This window comes from Peromyscus leucopus, chromosome 6, assembly GCF_004664715.2.
Source record: "Peromyscus leucopus breed LL Stock chromosome 6, UCI_PerLeu_2.1, whole genome shotgun sequence".
Classification (NCBI taxonomy): domain Eukaryota; kingdom Metazoa; phylum Chordata; class Mammalia; order Rodentia; family Cricetidae; genus Peromyscus; species Peromyscus leucopus.
In genome coordinates, this window is record NC_051068.1 from 40,905,728 (window position 1) to 40,925,389 (window position 19,662).

Sequence of the window (19,662 nt, forward strand, 5' to 3'; positions counted from 1 at the left end):
CATATCCCAGAGACAACTGCTCATCCAAGTTCATTGCTTCTCTAGTCACAATTGTCAGGAAATGGAAATAGTCCAGATGTCCATTAACTGATAAATGGATATTAAAAATATATTATATTGAAGCCGGGCGTGGTGGCGCACGCCTTTAATCCCAGCACTCGGGAGGCAGAGCCAGGCGGATCTCTGTGAGTTCGAGCCAGCCTGGCTACCAAGTGAGCTCCAGGAAAGGCGCAAAGCTACACAGAGAAACCCTGTCTCGAAAAAACCAAAAAAAAAAAAATATATATTATATTTATACAATGGAATATTATTCAACTATTAGGAAAAATGAAATCATGAAATTTATAGGTAAATGGATGGAGTTGGAAACAATCATCCTGAGTAAGGTAACCCAGATCAAGAGACATAAATGTCATGTTTTCTCTTGTCTCGATGTTAGTTTGAATTTCTAGATATATGTGTTCCATTTGGAATAGTTATCAGGAAATTACTAAGTGGCATTGAGGAGGCATTTTATGGTAAAAGAGATAGAATACACTGGTATAAAGGATTTAAAGCGACTGATGGAACATGAGTTAAGCTGGGACCAGGAGCCAAGACTGAGATAAAAGTGGGAGTACAAGAATGGACAAACAACATTAAATACCTTTCCAAAAACATATATACATATGGAAACTTACTGCTATAACAGCTTTCTAGTGCACACGCGCGCGCGCGCGCACACACACACACACACACACACACACACACACACACACAACACACACACACGCACACACATTGGAAAGCGCTATGGTATACCAGGGCTAACAATGTCCCTAACTAAGACACCAGAGGCTTTTGCTCAGAGTTAAGAATAGGTCATTTCTTTTGGATTTGTTGATCAGTGAGGTCACATGGACCCTCAAACATAATATACTATTGCAACTGCAATTGATTACCATCCAGAATTTGATGGTAGGACCATATTACAGAAGACACCACATACTTGAATAACAGAAAGAGTGAAATAAAGTTGGTATTGATTGGGAAGCTTCATCCCTACTAGCTAGCTTTTGTAGTACTGGATTGTGCTATGCAAGCTGCTAGAGGAAAAACGAAATCACTAATCATAACAGCTGTGAACCCGGCAAGCTAAAATAATGACTGGCCTGCCAAGACATTGGTGAAGCAGTGGTTTAAACCTCATGTGGATAACCAACTACCTTCTGATTAGATTTATGTTTCACTCTGAAAGACGAAACCTATATCAGGCACCATTTTGGGGCCAGGAATCTATGACTAGACAGGCCATTGTCCCTAAGGAAGAACATACTACTCTTACTCTGCTAAGTGGACATAGTATTAACCAACTCCTAATGACTATCTCTATATTCATAAGGCAATGCCTCTTTCAACCCTCATCAGAGAAGCTTCTTTGTGGAGCCTCTATTTGAGGTGGTGATTAAAACAGAGATCCAAAACTGGCCAAGGTGCAGAGAATAAGGAACATATGCACCACAACTCCCCTATCCCAAGATTCAGGGATTATTGTGGAAGAGCAGACTGAGAGAGTGTAGGAGCCAGAGGTGGTGAATGACTACAAGAAATCAGTGTCTTCTAGGCAGAGCAGGGAAACTGAGCACACACACCTACAATAGTTGTGACAAACCTATACAAGCCCAAGAAAGACCAAACTCCAGCATAGGAAGGGGAGTTTGGCACGTGATCCCATTCCTATCCTTGGAGTCACTGGCAACTGTTAGCTGCTGGGAGAGGAACAGACAGTTTTCTCAAATAGCATAGTCCCTAGTAAGTCATGCTCCAAGCAATGTCCCCTCCCACTCCAGGCACACCACAAGAGTATTTGAGAAGCACAAATTGGACTTGATAGGTGAAAGGGGGAAGGGAGAAAACAAATATGGGTAGGTAAGGAAAGAATTTGGGGGGTTAATATGTTTAAAATACATTCCATAAGATTCTTAAAGAACAAATAAAAGTATTAATCTTAAAAAACACAAAGATGGATATAGTAACTCACCTTAGAAAGAAACTTCAATGGGATCTTGAAGAACAACAGCAGTTTACATCAATTTAAAATTTCATAAACTCTGGGAAACAAATATCTTTAGTATAACCTCAAGGCAAAATGTATTTTAAAAATTAACTGCTGGAATACTAACATATGGCATATAAAGCAGGACCAGGATTTATAAGAAATTTTAGATTGTGGCTTAAAAGATATTTGCAGTGCCATCTGTAAACTCTTAGAAGTCATTAAAGGGTTTTAAATAATAGAGTGTTTGCATTTGAAAAGCACAAACAGCTCTATGGATATTTTATTTGAACATAGTAAGGTTAGTATTTGCAAGAGCAAATAGGAATGCTGTCACAATATTTCAGTCAAGTAACAAGAAAGGAAGGACCAGGGCAACTCACAACCCTACCACCATTTGTGAGATGAAGTCAGGGAATGTTGTGGAATATTACTTTAACTATGTAAAGATGTGTTACATTTGTTTATACTGCATTTGTTTTAACTAGGTAAAGATGTGTTGCATTTGTTTTACCTTGCCTGCCTAAGGCACCTGATGGGTCTAATAAAAAGCTGAATGGCCAGTAACTAGGTAGTAAAAGGATAGGTGGGTTTGGTGGGCCAGGAGAATAAATAGGAAGAGAAATCTAGGCTCAAGAAAGAAGGAGGGAGAAAGAAAGGGAGATGCCTGGAGCCAGACAGATAGACAGACATGGGAAGAAGCAGGAAAGTGTGACATACAGAATGAAAGGACAGTAAAAAAAAAAAAAAGCACTAAGGAAAATGTAAATGAATAGAAACAGGTTATATTAAGTTATAGAGCTAGTTGGACAAGCATAAGATAAAGGCCAAGCCAAGCTTTCATAATTAATAATAAATCTCCATATCATGATTTGATGCTGGCGGTATGAGAAAGCCTACTATAAGGGAGAGTGCCAGGAGTCAAGACTCCACAGCCAATAGAGTTCTGAGGTCAGGGTGAGTGTGTGGAGCATGAGCAAGTATCCCCACAAAGTCTAACCCCTGGGTAGCTTTCTTTAAAGAATGTGCTGTTCTCATCCTGTAGGCTAATGGCTTCCTACATGAGTGAGGACAGGGATCAGAGAAAACTCATCCCACCTCTTGTCCTGAAAGTGTAGCTATACAAATGCAGAGCTGTGTACAGTTTAGACAGCACAATTCCAGGAAATGAGCAATTGCAGGCTGCAGATATTATACAAAATAAAATTAAAAGAGAGAAATGTTTTTTAAGTTCTGAACAGAAAAGAACAATAATAGCTGACACTATGGTACATTTTGTACAAATTCTATATTGTTTGATCTGAGGACAATTGTATGTACAAAGACTGATAATCTGTAAATTTGTCTCAATTGGTGTGAACCCAAGAGCATGTAAGACATTATGAACTAGTGTGAACCCAAGGATATGTAAGACATTATTCTAATCAAGAAGATAATTGATAATTGATATCTTCTTAATTAGCATGTAGTACATCCTGGTACAATGGAAGACATGAAATGAACTCATGACTTTTATTTTCTTTCTGGCCAACCCCTAAAGACATAGATTAGTAACTAGAAATAGCATCCCCTGTTTGAGTAGCCCAGGGTGCTATTTAAACTAGTGTTTAACTCTTGAATTTTTTCCAAAAGGTTAATTCCCATGCTACTCTCCACTTTTCCTTTTGTTGTCTCGTAAAAATATTTTATAGAGCAAGATACATAATTAAATACTTTTTGAACTTATGTCATAGTAAAAGTTCCAATGTCATATTTATTACGTTGCTGTTGTGATACATATACTTGGATCAAGACTGGTTAGTTCTTTATCTCATGTATAAACTATAGGTTTTATTGTTGGATCTATAAACCTAATTGCTAATTAAAATTATGCCTGGACCTACTGACCATCACAAAAAGCCCTATTGGTATGATTGGAGCCAGGAAATCATTTTATTTGGAAGCATAATGCTCATATATGACTATGAGTTAAATTTGTATCTCGGATTCATAATTTAGTATTACTTACTTTACATCAAGAATTATCTAGTAAACAAAGTAGTAAGATTAATTCATATAGGCTTCCTAGTCTATATTTCTTTAACATTAGCATCTCGATGCAAATAAGAGTTTGTAAAAATTCACCTAACTAGCAGTTACCAAATATGGACACAGTAGATACTAGACATACTGGTAACATTTGGATGTTTACCTACAAATATAAAAATTCCTTCCCCCAGGCCTTCCTTTTCTCATACAATCAATCACCTTTTTATATAGAACACTTTTTCAAGTTAGACATTTAATCTTTCAGTAATGATCTTGGGCTAGTATGACTAGTTTATAATTGCATAATTATTTTAAAGAACAAACCAACACAGACATTTGCTTTAAAGATAGAGAGAAAATATGACTATGACAAAATATATTTAGCATTCTGGAAAAGTTCTTCTATCTACTCCCAATAATATACAAAAACAAAATCAATTTCAAAGCAGGCCATCAGAAGAAACATGTGTTTATCTATTGACTGATTTGACCACTGAAGTTAAATCAACAGCATAAAATTAGCATGTGTATAAAACTGCACAGAATATTGTTTTGTATTATGATATAAAAAGTGTCTTCATTAATTTTTCAGAATTATTTTATGCTGAGAATGCAATTCTGTGTACTTGTACAAGCGTGTTCCCTAAGTCATAAATAAAACAGGGAAGCAATTAGCAGAAAATTAGAAATAGGCATTTATACTTCATTGTAAATTTTCACTCTATTTAATGTCAGTCTAGTTTTGCCTTGTGGCAAAATAATACATAATTAAACTTTACTGCTATATAAATGTTAGCAAAATGGACTGTCCTGGTCAATCACCGTTTAGAGAAAAAGTAATCAAATCCAATTCCTCTCTCTAATGAACTTCATGCACTAATAGTTCAGGTTCTCAGCTGGCAGAAAGTTTAGAGAAGTCCACAGATAACTAGTCATCTCAGTTTGCCTGGAAATCCACAGAGCATGTTAGCTGAGGGAAAAACTGCAGTACATCATAAGATGCTGGTATGTCAGTAACAACAGACTGAACGATGTACTTCAGGAGTTTGAAAGACTCCTATAAGAACTTTGACACAAACCAGGTTTGATCATCTGTGTAGGCTCCTCACATGGCTAAATGGAAATGGGTTTAAAAGGAAGATTTATATTCTAAGCTTAGCATGCTGCTTGCTAAATATGCAGCCTTAAGTCAGCATTTGGCATCTCTTGTTCCTCAATTTTCTTACCTTGGAAATGGAAGTAACAGTACATACAATAAGTTTTTAATAAATTTAAAGAAATAATTGTGCACATGAAAATAAATAGACACAATAAAACAATTACAAACATATTCCATAATAAATAAAATTCATGTTTGATGATTTCTGGCATTCAAGATCAGTGAATTAATGTTAAAATGTTATTTCCCTTGGCCTTCCTTCCATTCACCTTTCGGGATTTATTTCTCATTGTTTCTTTCCTACTGAAGATTCTAGACATTTATCTAGCTTTCTCTTTCTTTCATGAAAGGTTTTCATCTTTGAATCGGCCAGTGTTCTCGCCTCCTCGTTTAGACTCTATTCACTACCGTCCTGTGTTCCCTTAATACCATCCCTGCTGTTATCCTTTTAGATTTCACCACTAGAGCTGTGGGTAAGTGAGAAGAGCCCTAGATTTATTCAAGTTTTTAAAATTCTGCTTAACTGTTAGGAAATGAGCTGAAGGGAAAAAACAGAAGATAAAGTGGGAGAAATTCAAATTGTAAGGTCCTCAAAATACATTTTGTGTATTGCATTTTCTTAATCCAATCTCTCTCTCTCTCTCTCTCTCTCTCTCTCTCTCTCTCTCTCTCTCTCTCTCTCTCTCTCCTCTCTCTCCTCTCTCTCTCTCTCTCTCTCTCTCTCTTTCTCTCTCTCACTCTCAAGCTTGACAGTTCCTTATTATCACAGTGGTGGCAGCAGTAACTGTGCCCCTCTGTTACTTTAGAGCTATTTCAATGTCCTTTAAAGGTCATGGCTTCTTAGAAACCAAGAGAACAACCAGACCCTCTGTTGATCTTGTTACTTAATATTTTCATACAATATTTATATGTCACAGCTGGAGTTTTTCTTGATGAAGATATTCTCACAAAATTAACTTATTTTGCAATTCTACATCATTCTTTCGTAGAAATCATACTTCTTCTTAGCACACTTCAGTTTTCTCCCACCTGGATATAGGATGCTTGGTTATATAGACTGAGGACAGTTTCCCTGTCTGGATAAGAAGTTTTTCTTTAATAGTTTGTATTAGCTGAACATGGTGGTGCACATCTATAATTACAACTGCTAAGAAGCAGAGGCCAAAGGATAGCTGTAGCCAGAAGGTTTCTATAGTCCCTCCCAGCCCAGTAGGTCTACTTATAAAATAAGCAGCCACTTATAAAATAATTACTTAGAGGCTTAATGTTATTTACAAACTGTATGGCCTATCACATGCTTCTTGTTAGCTAGCTCTTTTGTCTTAAATTAACCAATTTATATAAATCTGTATGTTGCCACGTGGCCACAGGTTACTGGTCTGCTGGCATCTTGTTGCTCCTTTGGCAGCGGACAGGCTGACATCTCTCTCTCTCTCTCTCTCTCTCTCTCTCTCTCTCTCTCTCTCTCTCTCTCTCTCCTCCTTTCTTCTCTCTGTATATCTGCTTCCATTTTCCACCTGCCTCTAAGCCACCTTGCCATAGGCCAATGCAGCTTTATTTATCAACCAATCAGAGCAACACATATTCATAGCATACAGAAAGACATCCCACAGCACTTCCCCTTTGCTGTCTAATAAAAAAAGGAAGGTTTTAACTTTCACATTGTAAAATTACATATAATAAAACTGTTATCAAGCAGGAGTTACAGTTATAATATCTAGTCTATTTGTATTTAGTGAAATTAAAGAATATATTGTATCATCTATCTTTTGTGAGTCTAAAGTTTCATATCTAACTTATTTTTTATCATCACTAAGGAAGACTATAATTATAACTATCTAGTCTTCAACTCCATCAAAGACCCCAGAAGGATATAATATTAGCTAAGTAAACAGAAATGAATTGTAAGCAACTTTCAAAATTCTATAAATTACAGAGACATCTGGCTGCCTGGACAGTCACCCAAAATTCCTCTGCAATGTTGGAGCATCCATCTTCAGGCTATAGGCCTAGAGCTTTTTAGTAGCTTCTCCTGTGTCCTGTAGAATATCTGACAGTCTCCTCTATGAAGCAGGAACCTGAAGGACCATCTTTTAGCACAATTTAGTGGTCATTTTCCATGGGTCCTGCATGTTCAGTCAATACAACATTTTGTCAAGCAGTCCAGGAAAGAACAGTTTCATGACCAAATGGCTAACTTTTGCCATAAGGAAAGCAAACTCCATATGGAGTTTCTTTGATGCCCATCATCTTCTTTGAAGTAAATAGGTGCTGACAGGAGCAGACGTGTCTCACTGTCCAGAAAGTCTAAGTTTTTAAAACATTTTAAATGCCATATTCTGTATGTTTTTGAAGTATGAAGGCTCTCCAGGTATATCTGAGTAGAGAAACTTTGTTTCTAGTTACTTGTTTTAAGTTAAACCCTGAAAACATATTCAAGGTACTGAGTATATGAAAACATATACAATTATCCTTGTGATTAATTACATCAGTACTTAGCATGACTACAATTAAAGAACTTGATTATTTATAATATGACTATTTACTTATGTTCTCTAACAGTCTACAATAAGCAGCCTTAAAAGCAATGATTTTAAATTGAAGCTCTCCTAGTATCAAATACAGGTTCAGTAAAGAAACCAAAACAAAATATCAATATAAAACATTTATATGAATCAGTTTATCCAAATAGATTAAGCTTAACAAATTTTGCAAAGACAAGGAGGCTAGGCATACATTCTTAAGCCTCACTGGTTCTCAACTTTGTCAATGCTATATAATAACTGCAGTTTTGCCATTGTTATGAATCTCAGTGCAAACATCTGACATACAGGTGGTCCTAGGCTACCCTGTCAAAAGTTTTTTTCAACCTCCAAAGGGTTGAGACTCATGGAATAAGAAGCTGTTCCAAGCCTTCTGCCGAGGTCATTGTCTTGCTGCATCACAAGAAATGAACATCCCAGTTTCTGGTTAATATTTGGTGCTTATGGATGTGACTCTAATTTTTAGCCTTTATTTTAAGTCCAAATATTAACAATATAGAGCATTTTATAAACTTAAAATGTTCCATAGTCTTATAAAAAATAAATTATTTTTAAAAAGGTTAATATCTCTCAGATGTCTTTCTCCATTATCAACACTAAAGTACCTTCTTTTATTTTAAGGGAGAGAAAACATGGCATCACCACAATCTGTACAAAGTAAAACCAAGCTCCAGAGTGCAAACAATTCCAAAATACAATATCTGAGATTCATTTACAATCCTTTTGGTTCTTTTTCTTAGAGACTTGGATCATTTCTTTTGCCCTACTCTTGACAGCATATACATAGCCTGCATTCTAGATCTCAGCCTGCTCCATTTCAGTGTGGCTGGTGCTTCTGGTGACTATCACTTGGGTGACTCTTAAATTAGAGTTTAGCTGCCAGAGCAAGGCACATTCTTGTGTATAAAATCATTGAGGTGCAGCTTTAATATTTATCAAATACCTTATTTATTAAACACACATAGCCATCCCTTTAAATTCTCTACAAGCTTGCTGTTGAACACTTAGCAAAGACATAAGTACTTAAGTGTAAATCTGTAAGTTAGCTTTTGTTAACCTGAATAGAGCTTTATAACCTTTAGTAAAAGATGGCTGCCAGCCATGTGGCTGCCTATGAGATCACCAGCCAAGATGGAGGAAAGCCACATGGTTGCTGTTTAAAATATGTTTTTCTAAACAATAATTACTTGCCTCACATACACACAGTTGAATCCAAGTTACATATACATACATACATATAGTTAAAACTTATTTATATTTACACATAGAGTTAAATCCAAGTCAAATACTTATCCGTACATATACACACATATTTATCTCCATTTTTAACATAAACAGTTTGCAATGAAAAATTATCAGCTATTTTTAAAATGAAAACCAACCATAACTAACTTTTAAATTCAGTATTTGCAGGTATAAGAAACTACAGCAAACATAGTTCACATCCCCACTGACCTTCTACCACCTTCTATGTACTTTTAGTCTATTCCTTTGATCCCTCAGACATTTACTTCAGACAAATTCTGCTTTACCTTCTCTTTTTTTTTATTATTTTAAACACGGAAACTCTTATCAAAAAGTCTTTCTTGTGATTCACCTCAGTAGTCTAGAATATATTGTAAAGCCACAATATTTTAAACACGAACAGAAATACATGCATATACTGTAATAAGACTAACCTGTGCTATATGCAGTGACTACCAGGCCAGCATGAGCTATGCAATACATAGTGAAACCCTGTCCCCCAAAGAAGACAAATCAGTAGAGATTGAAGATAAGTGGTATGGGCAGTGGTGGTGCATATCTTTAATCCCACCCACCATTCAGGAGACAGAGACATGTGGATTTCTGAGTTCGAGGTCAGCCTGATCTACAGGGGGAGTTCCAGTATAGCTAGGGCTACACAGAGAAATTCTGTTTCAACACCACCCCAAAACAGTAATAATGAAGCGAGTGAATAGCAAAATAGTATAACTTCTTAAAGGTCTCAACATTTATTCTTAGGAAAATATTCTATCAACGAAAGAGAGTCTATGAAATAATGAATTAGTTTCTGAACTCTAAGAGGCCAGATACCTAATATGAGGCCTGAACACAAAGCCAAAACTCACCTGAGTTAGAGTTTGCTAGCTGTACTTTGGAGACTATATTTCTGAGAAGTGAGACCATGAGCCCTCATGCTATCTATTGGCAGGACTTGTCAGTCTATGCTGAGGTGTTGCTTCCAGGCTGCAGGAATTCATTTCTTTTGTTTGGTGCACATAATAATAGATGCAGGCTACTACCATAGTTTTTAAAAATACATCTCTAGAAACGATTTAAAATAGACTATAACAAATGCTATAAAATTACCTCAAAACATAATAATATTTTTATGTCCAAACAGCAACTCTTAGGTATATTTATAAAGAATTAAGCAAATAGTAACTGAAGCATCCTGGAAGTTTGTTGTTCTTTTCCTTTAAAAGAATGCTATATTCCACACTGCATAAGAGTGGTTTACACCAGGAATACTTTATCTATGGAAAACAAGGTTCTCTTCCAAATACTAAGGTGGCCAACACCAAGTCTGACCCAAATCTAGGGTGTTCTGAGAAGAAAAAACTTTACAATCACTATGGCCCAGAACTCCTGTCAGCTGAAACTCTTTAGAGAAAAATAATCTCTGTTGGTGGGATAGAAATTGCCTTCCATGGTGATTAGTGTCTCCTGACCCCAGGAGAGTTTAGAATCAGCTCAGAAATGTTTAGCATAATCTAAGATAAATAATATTTTGTGATTGTGTTGTGGAGAGTCAATCTTTCCAACAAGAACCCTATTCATTATTCCTCTGCTCTGGGAAGTGATCTCTAGGCCCTTAGAAATTCCATCCTGATAGGAATGTCTGCTTCAGGCCTTTGACAGCAGCTCTGATCTGCACTGCATCCATTTTCTCCAGGAAGAAGAACCGAAGTAAAGACATCCATCTGGAATCTATGAGGGGCTGAAAATAAGCTGAGCCATGCAGAGAGTATGTGGCTGAACCTCTATAAAGCCCAGGCACAAAGGGCTCAGTGAGCATCCCTTTCTTGTATCACTGTCCCACAACATGACCAGAAGCATGAGGATATGCATGACTCCAGGAGAGTACACCTAGAAACTGCATGATGCAACCACTCTTGGACTTGCAAATGTCACTTCTCAAAAAGGAGTTTAATCTCTAGTAGAGAATAGGCATCTTGTTTGGTAAGGTTACTTCTTTATCTTAGATTATGTCAAACATTTCTAAACTGGTTTCATGTTCTCATGGGATTGAAAGATATTAACCATCTTCAAGGGAATCACCATTCTGGCAAATGTTCATTTCTCCCAGATGCTGTTGGCAGCAGCTTTTACTAATTTCTGTAAGTTCTTTCAGGAAATTATTAAACCTATAAGTGACCATGGAAAATCCAAAGTTTGGTCAGTTTATTTAAATTGGGAATAATCCTGGAGAACCCAAATTGACTCCAAGCTTGCAGCTGGTACTTCAGAGCTGCTGTTTCTAGCTGCCAGCATTGTCTAGCTCCAAGTGGCTTTTGAAAAGGAATTTCTGCAAAATGGGTAGATTGTATACTTGTAACATGTGGCTTATTCAATTAGCAGTCCTGTAACTCTAATCAAAAATAAGCAATTGAATTGTCTTTTGACTTAAACTAATAATACTAAGCTTATTAGTTTTATTCTGTCAAATTATAACATACAGCCATTTAGATACCAGAAAGGTTTTTTTAAAAGCCATATTCAGTTATCCAGTATGGAAAAGTTAGAGAATAAAAGATAGAGTTTAGGGATTTGGACATGAAAAAATAAAAAATGCACCAAGGAATGAAATCATGGCTTTACAATTGAATTAATAGTCATCAACAAGTCAGGGAAAAGACGATTGGGCTGACTGCAGGAAGCCACTGTGTAAGATGCCAGCACATCTGGATAATTAGGAAGCAGAGTAAAGAGAAGAATGGTGGCTGCAATGGCATCTGAGGAGAGTGGGGAGATACAACAGCAACCAGAGTGTTAAATTAAACATACCAACCTCTTGTTAAGATACGGCTCACTTGCTGAAAGTATGGAATTACTCCTAGTTTACAGTAAAGGAGGGCAACTGTCAGGGAAAAGACAGCATCCAAATTGTGCCTAGCTCTTTGCATTCTAACCTCAAACTTGATACACAATCCTTGAACTGTTTTTTTAACTCCAACTATTTAAAAATTGACTCCTCAGTAAGCTTATGTGAGAATTTCTGATTAGCTGGAATATGCATTAAAGATGCTTACCACTCACTCAAACTTCATCTTTCCAGCTCAGAAAGAAGGCAGCAATATTTTCAGGTCTGTGCATGCTTAGATTTCATTGGTCTTCCTTTTGTCCCTGATAGTTTCTGCATTCTGGTCAATGTCAGAAGTCAATAACCGTCAGAAGTTGAATAATTGTGTTCATTAAACCACCGAATCATTTTAGACATATTTTTCAGCCAAGTAATGTATCAGTGGGTTTATCTGTAAGATCATAAAATTCAGATTCTTTCTGGAGCTTTCCTGATCCAAAAAGATGTTTCTTTTTATCATGAAACCTTGAAATATGAGAACTGGGTCTATTGTAGTACAATTAACCACTGGGAAAAATTAGCCACTAGTCCACCTGACAAGTTCTTTGAGTGCACATAGACCATAAAGCATTTTAGTGTGAAGGATACTCATCTTGACTATGCTTATAGGTTTGACTATCTGTATGTTTCCTTTCTCTTTCAAAAGTCAGGTAGAAATATGAATAAATAAACGTATGTTAAAAAAAAAACAGGAGAGAATATACTTACAGGTAATATTCCTGTAAGTAACTGAGAAAACATGGAGAATTGAGGAAGTAGTATTTAAAAAATATTCATTTGTATACACATACACAGGCACACACACACACACACACACCTAGGAGTCCCAGAGACAGAGGCCATATCAGGCAGAGTGTATTATTGCAGAGATAGAAGCCATCAATGTCAGAGTTCATCAAACAACAGGAAATTTCCAAAGACAAATTCTCAAGATAAGTTAAGTATAACATGGCAGAAATGCCAACTGAAAGAAAACAAAAACAAAAAACACTCATTCTAGCCAAAGTTCTTCTCCAGTTTCTTTCTATCATACTAGCTGTGACGATATAGTTTGTCTTCTTGCTGTGACCTCTGTGCAGCTGAGATTCTATGGGAATCTAATGTATTTTCCTTTATTTCTATTTAGGTAATTGTGCTCATTGAATATGTATTTTTTTCAAGCCACAAGGCACACAAAGTGTTCCTGAGTTTGTATAACCCCATATTTAATTATATCTCTCTACCTATAATTCCTTTTACAACATATTCTCTTATATTATTGAATTTAACAAGTTACCTTAGATAGATCCCTGCTGTCATTCTAAGCTATTCTATAAGGTTTCTATAGTTACTTATTCTACCATTATTACTATTGTCTACTTATATTCATATAAAATGGGCTCACATTTACCTTCTCAATAATGTTTTCTAATCTTTAGTATTTCTCATTGCTATGGAGGCTAAATTCTTAAATATACTTTTAATCACATATTTTTTATCTCATAGGACTTATACAAAAGGAAATACTGGTTTTCCAAAGAATAAGAACAGAGGAAATCTTTGAAGTTTCTAAGATTAGTACCTATAAATATCTCTATGGCTCATTGGGCATACACCAGGTCTTGGAATGCTTTCCATCTCACTCATCATGTTGTTGTACCATATGAAAAAAGACATTTGGCTAGATGTTGATGGTACACACCTTTAATTCCAGCACTTGGGAGGCAGAGGCAGGCTTATCTCTGTGAGTTCGAAGTCAGCCTGGTCTACAGAGTGAGATCTAGGACAGGCACCAAAACTACACAGAGAAACCCTGTCTCTAAAAAACAAAAACAAAAACAAACAAAGAAAAAAGACATTTGAAGGATTTCACAGAATTATAAAAAAAAAAAAAATCACCTATATGGACCCACTCTAAATTCTTATCTTACATTTGCTTGTCTGTTTATTTATTTATGTGTGAGTATACATGCTGGCAGGCACATGCCATGACACACCTGTGGAAGTTCAACATTAACTTTGCAGTGATCACTTCTCTCCTTCCTACATGTGAGTTCTGAGGACTGAATTTAGGTTGTAAGTCTTGGTAGTAAATTACTTTACTGGATGAGTCATCTAACCAACCCAACACGTTAAAAAGTAAATCAACAATGTGTACAAGGCTTAATCTCCAAGTTTTCAAAATGACAGTTGAAAAAGTTAATTTCTCTGAGGTCAAATATCTTCAATGATTTAAATTTTTCAGATGAACCTCTGCAGTTCCTCTATCCTGATCAAAGTTTGAAACCTAATTTATTTGTCTTGGCTAATTAAATTTCACCTGCAACAACAAGTGTCACCACTGCTTGTCTCTAAATTGGAAATGTTAATTATAAGAGAATATTCAGTATTACCATGCATGGGAAGTCGATTGCTGTAGCTGTGTTTTTGAAGGCTTGGGCCAAAGTCACTTTGAACTGACGAGTTATAATTATTCTGCCAGAATACCAATGCATGACTTCCCAGACCCAGAGAAGTTACCTAGCTTTTCTACCTCTAGCTGAACATCTGCTATATAAGCTGTAAGTTTCACGCCACACATCATCATGCAGTCTTATAAGATAAAAGGACATTAGAATACATACATGCCAATAGTGTGTAAAAGAATTACAAATAGGAACAAATAAGTTTAAGTTGACAATAGCACTAAGAGGAATAAAATCAAAACACATAACAAATACAGAAAATTCATAAAGGCATTGTCTTAGTTAGGGTTTCTATTGCTCTCACATGATACCATGACCATGGCAACTCTTATAAAGGAAAACATTTAATTAGAGCTAGTTTACAGCTTCAGTGGTTTTACTCCATTATTGTCATGCACGAAGGATGGCAGCATGCAGGCAGGCATGGTGCTGGAGAAGGAGCTGAGAGTTCTTACATCTTGATCCATAACAACAGGATGTGATCTGTCACATTGAGCATGACTTGAGCATATATGAGACCTCAAAGCCCACCTCCGCAGTGACACATTTCCTCAAACAAGGCCATACCTACTCCAAAAAGGCCATACCTTCTAATAATGCCCTTCCTATGGGTCAAGCATTCAGACACATGAGTCTTTAGGGGTCCTACCTATTCAAAACACCACAGGTATATACATGAGATATGTATTTAATTCTAAGTGTTTTTGTTAGAATGATGAATTATAAGACATAAATAACTCAGATAGGAGGAATATTTTGGCTCATGGCTTCAGAGTCTTATGCCCTGATCCTTGGACCCAACAATTCTAGATCCACTGTGAGGGAGATTTCCTGGTGGTAGGGGAATGTAACAGAGACTGTTCACCTCCTGTCAGAGGGAAGAAACTGAGAACCATTTATAACCTTCAAAGCTCTGTCTCAGATAAACTGCTTCCTCTAGCTAGGACCCCACATCATAATATTTCCAGAGGCTCCCCAGATAACACCACAAGTTAAGGACAAATTTTTTTATTTGTGTGCCTGTGGGGGCATTTCCTATCCAATCCATAATGCTACAAATTCTGAATAAAGCAGAATGAAAATGAAACATCCATGTGTTTTGAATAGACAACCTCACTTCCTGTTCAAGAGCTGTCTTACCCTATATGATGATATAAATCAAGAGTAAGTTCTAGGTCATTGAAGTTAGTCATAGTTTGTAAAATGAACATTGAAAATTTTATATGCTGATGTCTAATCCCAGATATACTGCTATTTGAAGATGAGACCTTGGGAGATGTTGTGTCATCAGAGTAGCTATGAAAAATATTTCTTCGTCATGAATACAACTAAAGACCTTTAAGAAGAGATGCAAGAGTTGTCACTCTGTGTCTCTGTACTCTGCTAGGAAAGGATTCCAGGATAAAATGGTCATCTCTAAGCCAGGTCACATGCTGTCACCAGAAATGAGCTCTGTCAGTATCTTGATTGTGGACTTCCAGGCTCTCAGCCTGTGGCATTGATTAAAGCATTCTGAAGTGTTTGAACCACACAGTTCAAATCCCATCCCCTATTCAGCAGTTACTATAGGAGAAGTTACTCTAGATAGTGTTCTGGCATTTTCTATAGTAAAAAATTACTCTAGATGGGCACTGGATGATATCCTGGCAATTATCATAGTAAATGTTACTCTAGATGGGCATTGGATACTATATTGACAGTTACTATGGTAAAAATTACTCTAGATAGGCACTGGATGATATCCTGGCAATTAGCATAGTAAATGTTACTCTAGATGGGCATTGGATACTATATTGACAGTTACTATGGTAAAAATTACTCTAGATAGGCACTGGATGATATCCTGGCAGTTACCACAGTAAATGTTACTCTAGATGGGCATTGGATGCCATCTTGACAGTTACTACAGTAAAAATTACTCTAGATGCGCATTGGATGCTGTCCTCCTGTCCAAAGTAATAGCAAGTGGTTTCTGGACCTCTCTTAAAGATGTTTCTTTAAAATTAACAAAAACATACTAACAAAGATTGGCACATGTTATTCTCTCTTAAGTCACCAGAGAAGGATTTTTGTGTGCAGCTCACCTTATATGCATAGTCCATGATGTACATTTTTTTCTAACTTTGTGATGATGCAAAAGAGAACTTAGTATTTGGCTGTCACACAGCTATGACTGAGGTTAGCCCAAGAATGAACTTGATGCTAGAGTTTCAGAACTGAAACACTGGGAAATCTATGCTAAGAACGCACAGAGTTCATCATGCTCTAACTCAAACTCTCTTCTGACACTGTGTTAACTGACATTACTGGAAATGGTGTAACAATCAAGAGAGAAAAAGATAAATGTCAGTTCTTTAAGTAAAACAAAATTTCTCTAATAATTAGTAACTATTTTTCTTGCAAAAGTTTTTAGGTGGATATTCAGAGTGAAAGTGATGAATATTGAGATGGACACTATTCTCAAACGACATTTTTGTGGAAATATATATTTTGCAATGATAATATGAGATATGGTACCAAATAACTCAGTGAGCTCAAACCATCAATGATATGCAATCTAAGCAAATAGGTACAGCTTCCTGCTAGCCTAACTTTATTTTCCATGCAAATTCTAACCAATACTAAGGAGTTTCTCCAGAGGATATACCAAAGGTTAAAATATTCATGAATGGCAGATAATCTGCCAAGGAGGAGAAAGAAGATAAATGGGGAAAGAAGAAAAGTAGAAAGAGAACACAGAAGGTTAGGGAATGTTGAGGTAGCCATGTCAAATTACCAACTTCCCAAAGGTTCTTGGTACGCTGGCGCATAATAGAAAACATTTAAAAAGCAGGTAGCACAGAATTTTCTACACTCATCTGACTTGCACAACTTTATACCGGCAGGGGTGTGGAAAAAATATATTCTTATTATATCAAAACTAAGTGAAAGAAAATCACACAAATTCTTTTCTGTAGCACACACATGACAAAGCTTAGAATGACTAGTACAATGTGTATCTTTAAACTCGCCACAGTACCAATGTACTCCACTCTGCTTTAACAGATATACAGCTAGGAGTATCCTTTCCAGTTCTGCCCTCAAGTGCTGCCATAATTCTATCTACATACAGAATGCTATATAGTGAAAATGCAGGACACTATGGAAAAGCTACTGTAGGTAAGCATTCCATCCACTCATGCCCATGGACCCAGACGACTGGTAGGAAAATCTAATCAATGTTTATTACCATTGCTCTACCTAAAGCCATCACTCCAGCAATAAGCATTTGCTTAGATTTGGTCGAGGTAGCTTGGGGTTTACTAATGCTCATCTGTAGTTAGGAGCCTGCAAGGCTCCTTCTTCGTTCCCTGTGTTAGGTTCTGGTGGGAACTCTTAAGATTGATATTCTAAACTGGAAAACAAATGCCAAGGAAATGTCTTCACAAGCTCTTATCAAGTCATTAAATGTGGAAAATCTCAGTCGCATGCCGTAGATGAGGAGAAAATGATTAACTTGTGTATCAACAATCCAGACAATTCTGAAAAGGAGTAAAAGCTGCAAATAGTCAAGCAGATGCATCCTAGATGTTTTCTTGAATCTCTTTATTCTCCTGAGCCCCATACCTGACTAATGTGAGTTGAATATTAGTTCATATATGATTAAATTGAATCTAATTAGAAAGTAGCTACTACAAAGCTTTTATAAACAGTATTTTCTCTAAAATCTTTAACCATTTGTGTAGCTTTTCTTAAACTGTCTTCTCTTTTAAATTCATCAAGGAAAATTTTAATCTTTCTTTCTCTGCAGTCTCCTAGTGACACTAGGCCTGTTCAATGAAGCATACGTAAGTACCAGTGCCATGCCAGATGCTGGTGGAGTAAGCCCTGATATTTGACTTCAAGAAGCTTAAACCCATGGAAACTTTAGCCTTTCTGTGTCAGGTTGACAGGTGCTTGAGTTTTGTGACTATGAGTACAGAAAGTGGAATACTCATATCAATAATTGTTATTCAATAGAAATTACTAAATAGACATTTATTCTTTTTTCATTTTCTTCTTAATATTTTATGTTATGTGTTTTGCCTGTGTGGCTAGACATACATATATACCACATGCCTGATGCCCATTGAGGTCAGAAGAAGGCAGTGGATTCTCTAGAACTTAAGTTATAGAGTGTTGTAAGCCTCCATATGGGTTCTGGAAATCAAACCCAGGTCATCTGCAAGAAAACGAAGTGCTTTTAACCTCAGAGCCACCTCCCCAGCCCCAGGAGAAACCTCGTTAAATCTTTGAGGGTCTTTGACTTTTGAGTTAAGGGAGCTGTACCCTGAGACAACTCTAACATGAATGGCAGACTTAATCATTTGTACAAAGAAACTGTTCAATGTAATAATTCTGAGGCCCTGTCATATGTATTCATTGTTATTAATTAAAACGACATTAAACTGGCAAACAGATATGGAATGTAGTCTGCTTTTAGACAGTGTGGCCTGGGGCATGGGATAAAAGACAGTGAGCGGTGATAAAGGAAGGAGTAGTGTCTGAGATCTAAGGATATGTACAAAACACTGGAAGGAAATATCACATAGCAGCTTATTGTGATTGAAGATCAAATAAGAAGAACTATGAACACAGTAGTATTGAAGCAGAGGGGGAGCCAGGAAGAGGGAATTAAGAAGGTTGTACAGATGACCTTCAACTCACAAGGGGGTTACATCCTGCTCACTCCTTGAGATTGTTTAAGATACCTATAATAAAAAGTACCAGAGCTGAGCAGAGCCTCCCTAAAAGCTGCTCAGAACATTTCATTAGCTTACAAGTGGACAAAGCTACCTAACACAAAGCCTATTTTATTATAGAATACTGACTATCAAAAGTGAATTAGGAGCACCATTCTGACATACAGGCTTCTGCATCATTGTAAGTCTACAATGTGTGAGGCATGGACCACGCAAATAACATAAGAAGCATTTTCACTACGTATTGAGAAAAACAGCATGGTTCTATTACAGGTTAAATAAGAGAATGATCCTATCTTCCCGCTTTAAATTTTAGTCTGACGCTCTTCTGAAGCCTGGCCTTGCCATTACTCTTGGCAGACAGCATCCTTACTCCACTGACTGGGTCGTGGATTTATGGCCCTTAGTACTTGGAAGGTTATTGGGAAATGAGCTGCTTTCAATACCAATCTTTCTAGCCTATAATGGGGTTTTGGGGAAATCTACCTGTCATGAAGGTTATTTGACTCTAAATTTATGTCCATTTATAGATGCTTAGATTACAAACTCATTCTACATGGGTTAGTAAATGCAATCCATATATCAAATGTTATAGCTGAAGAAGTA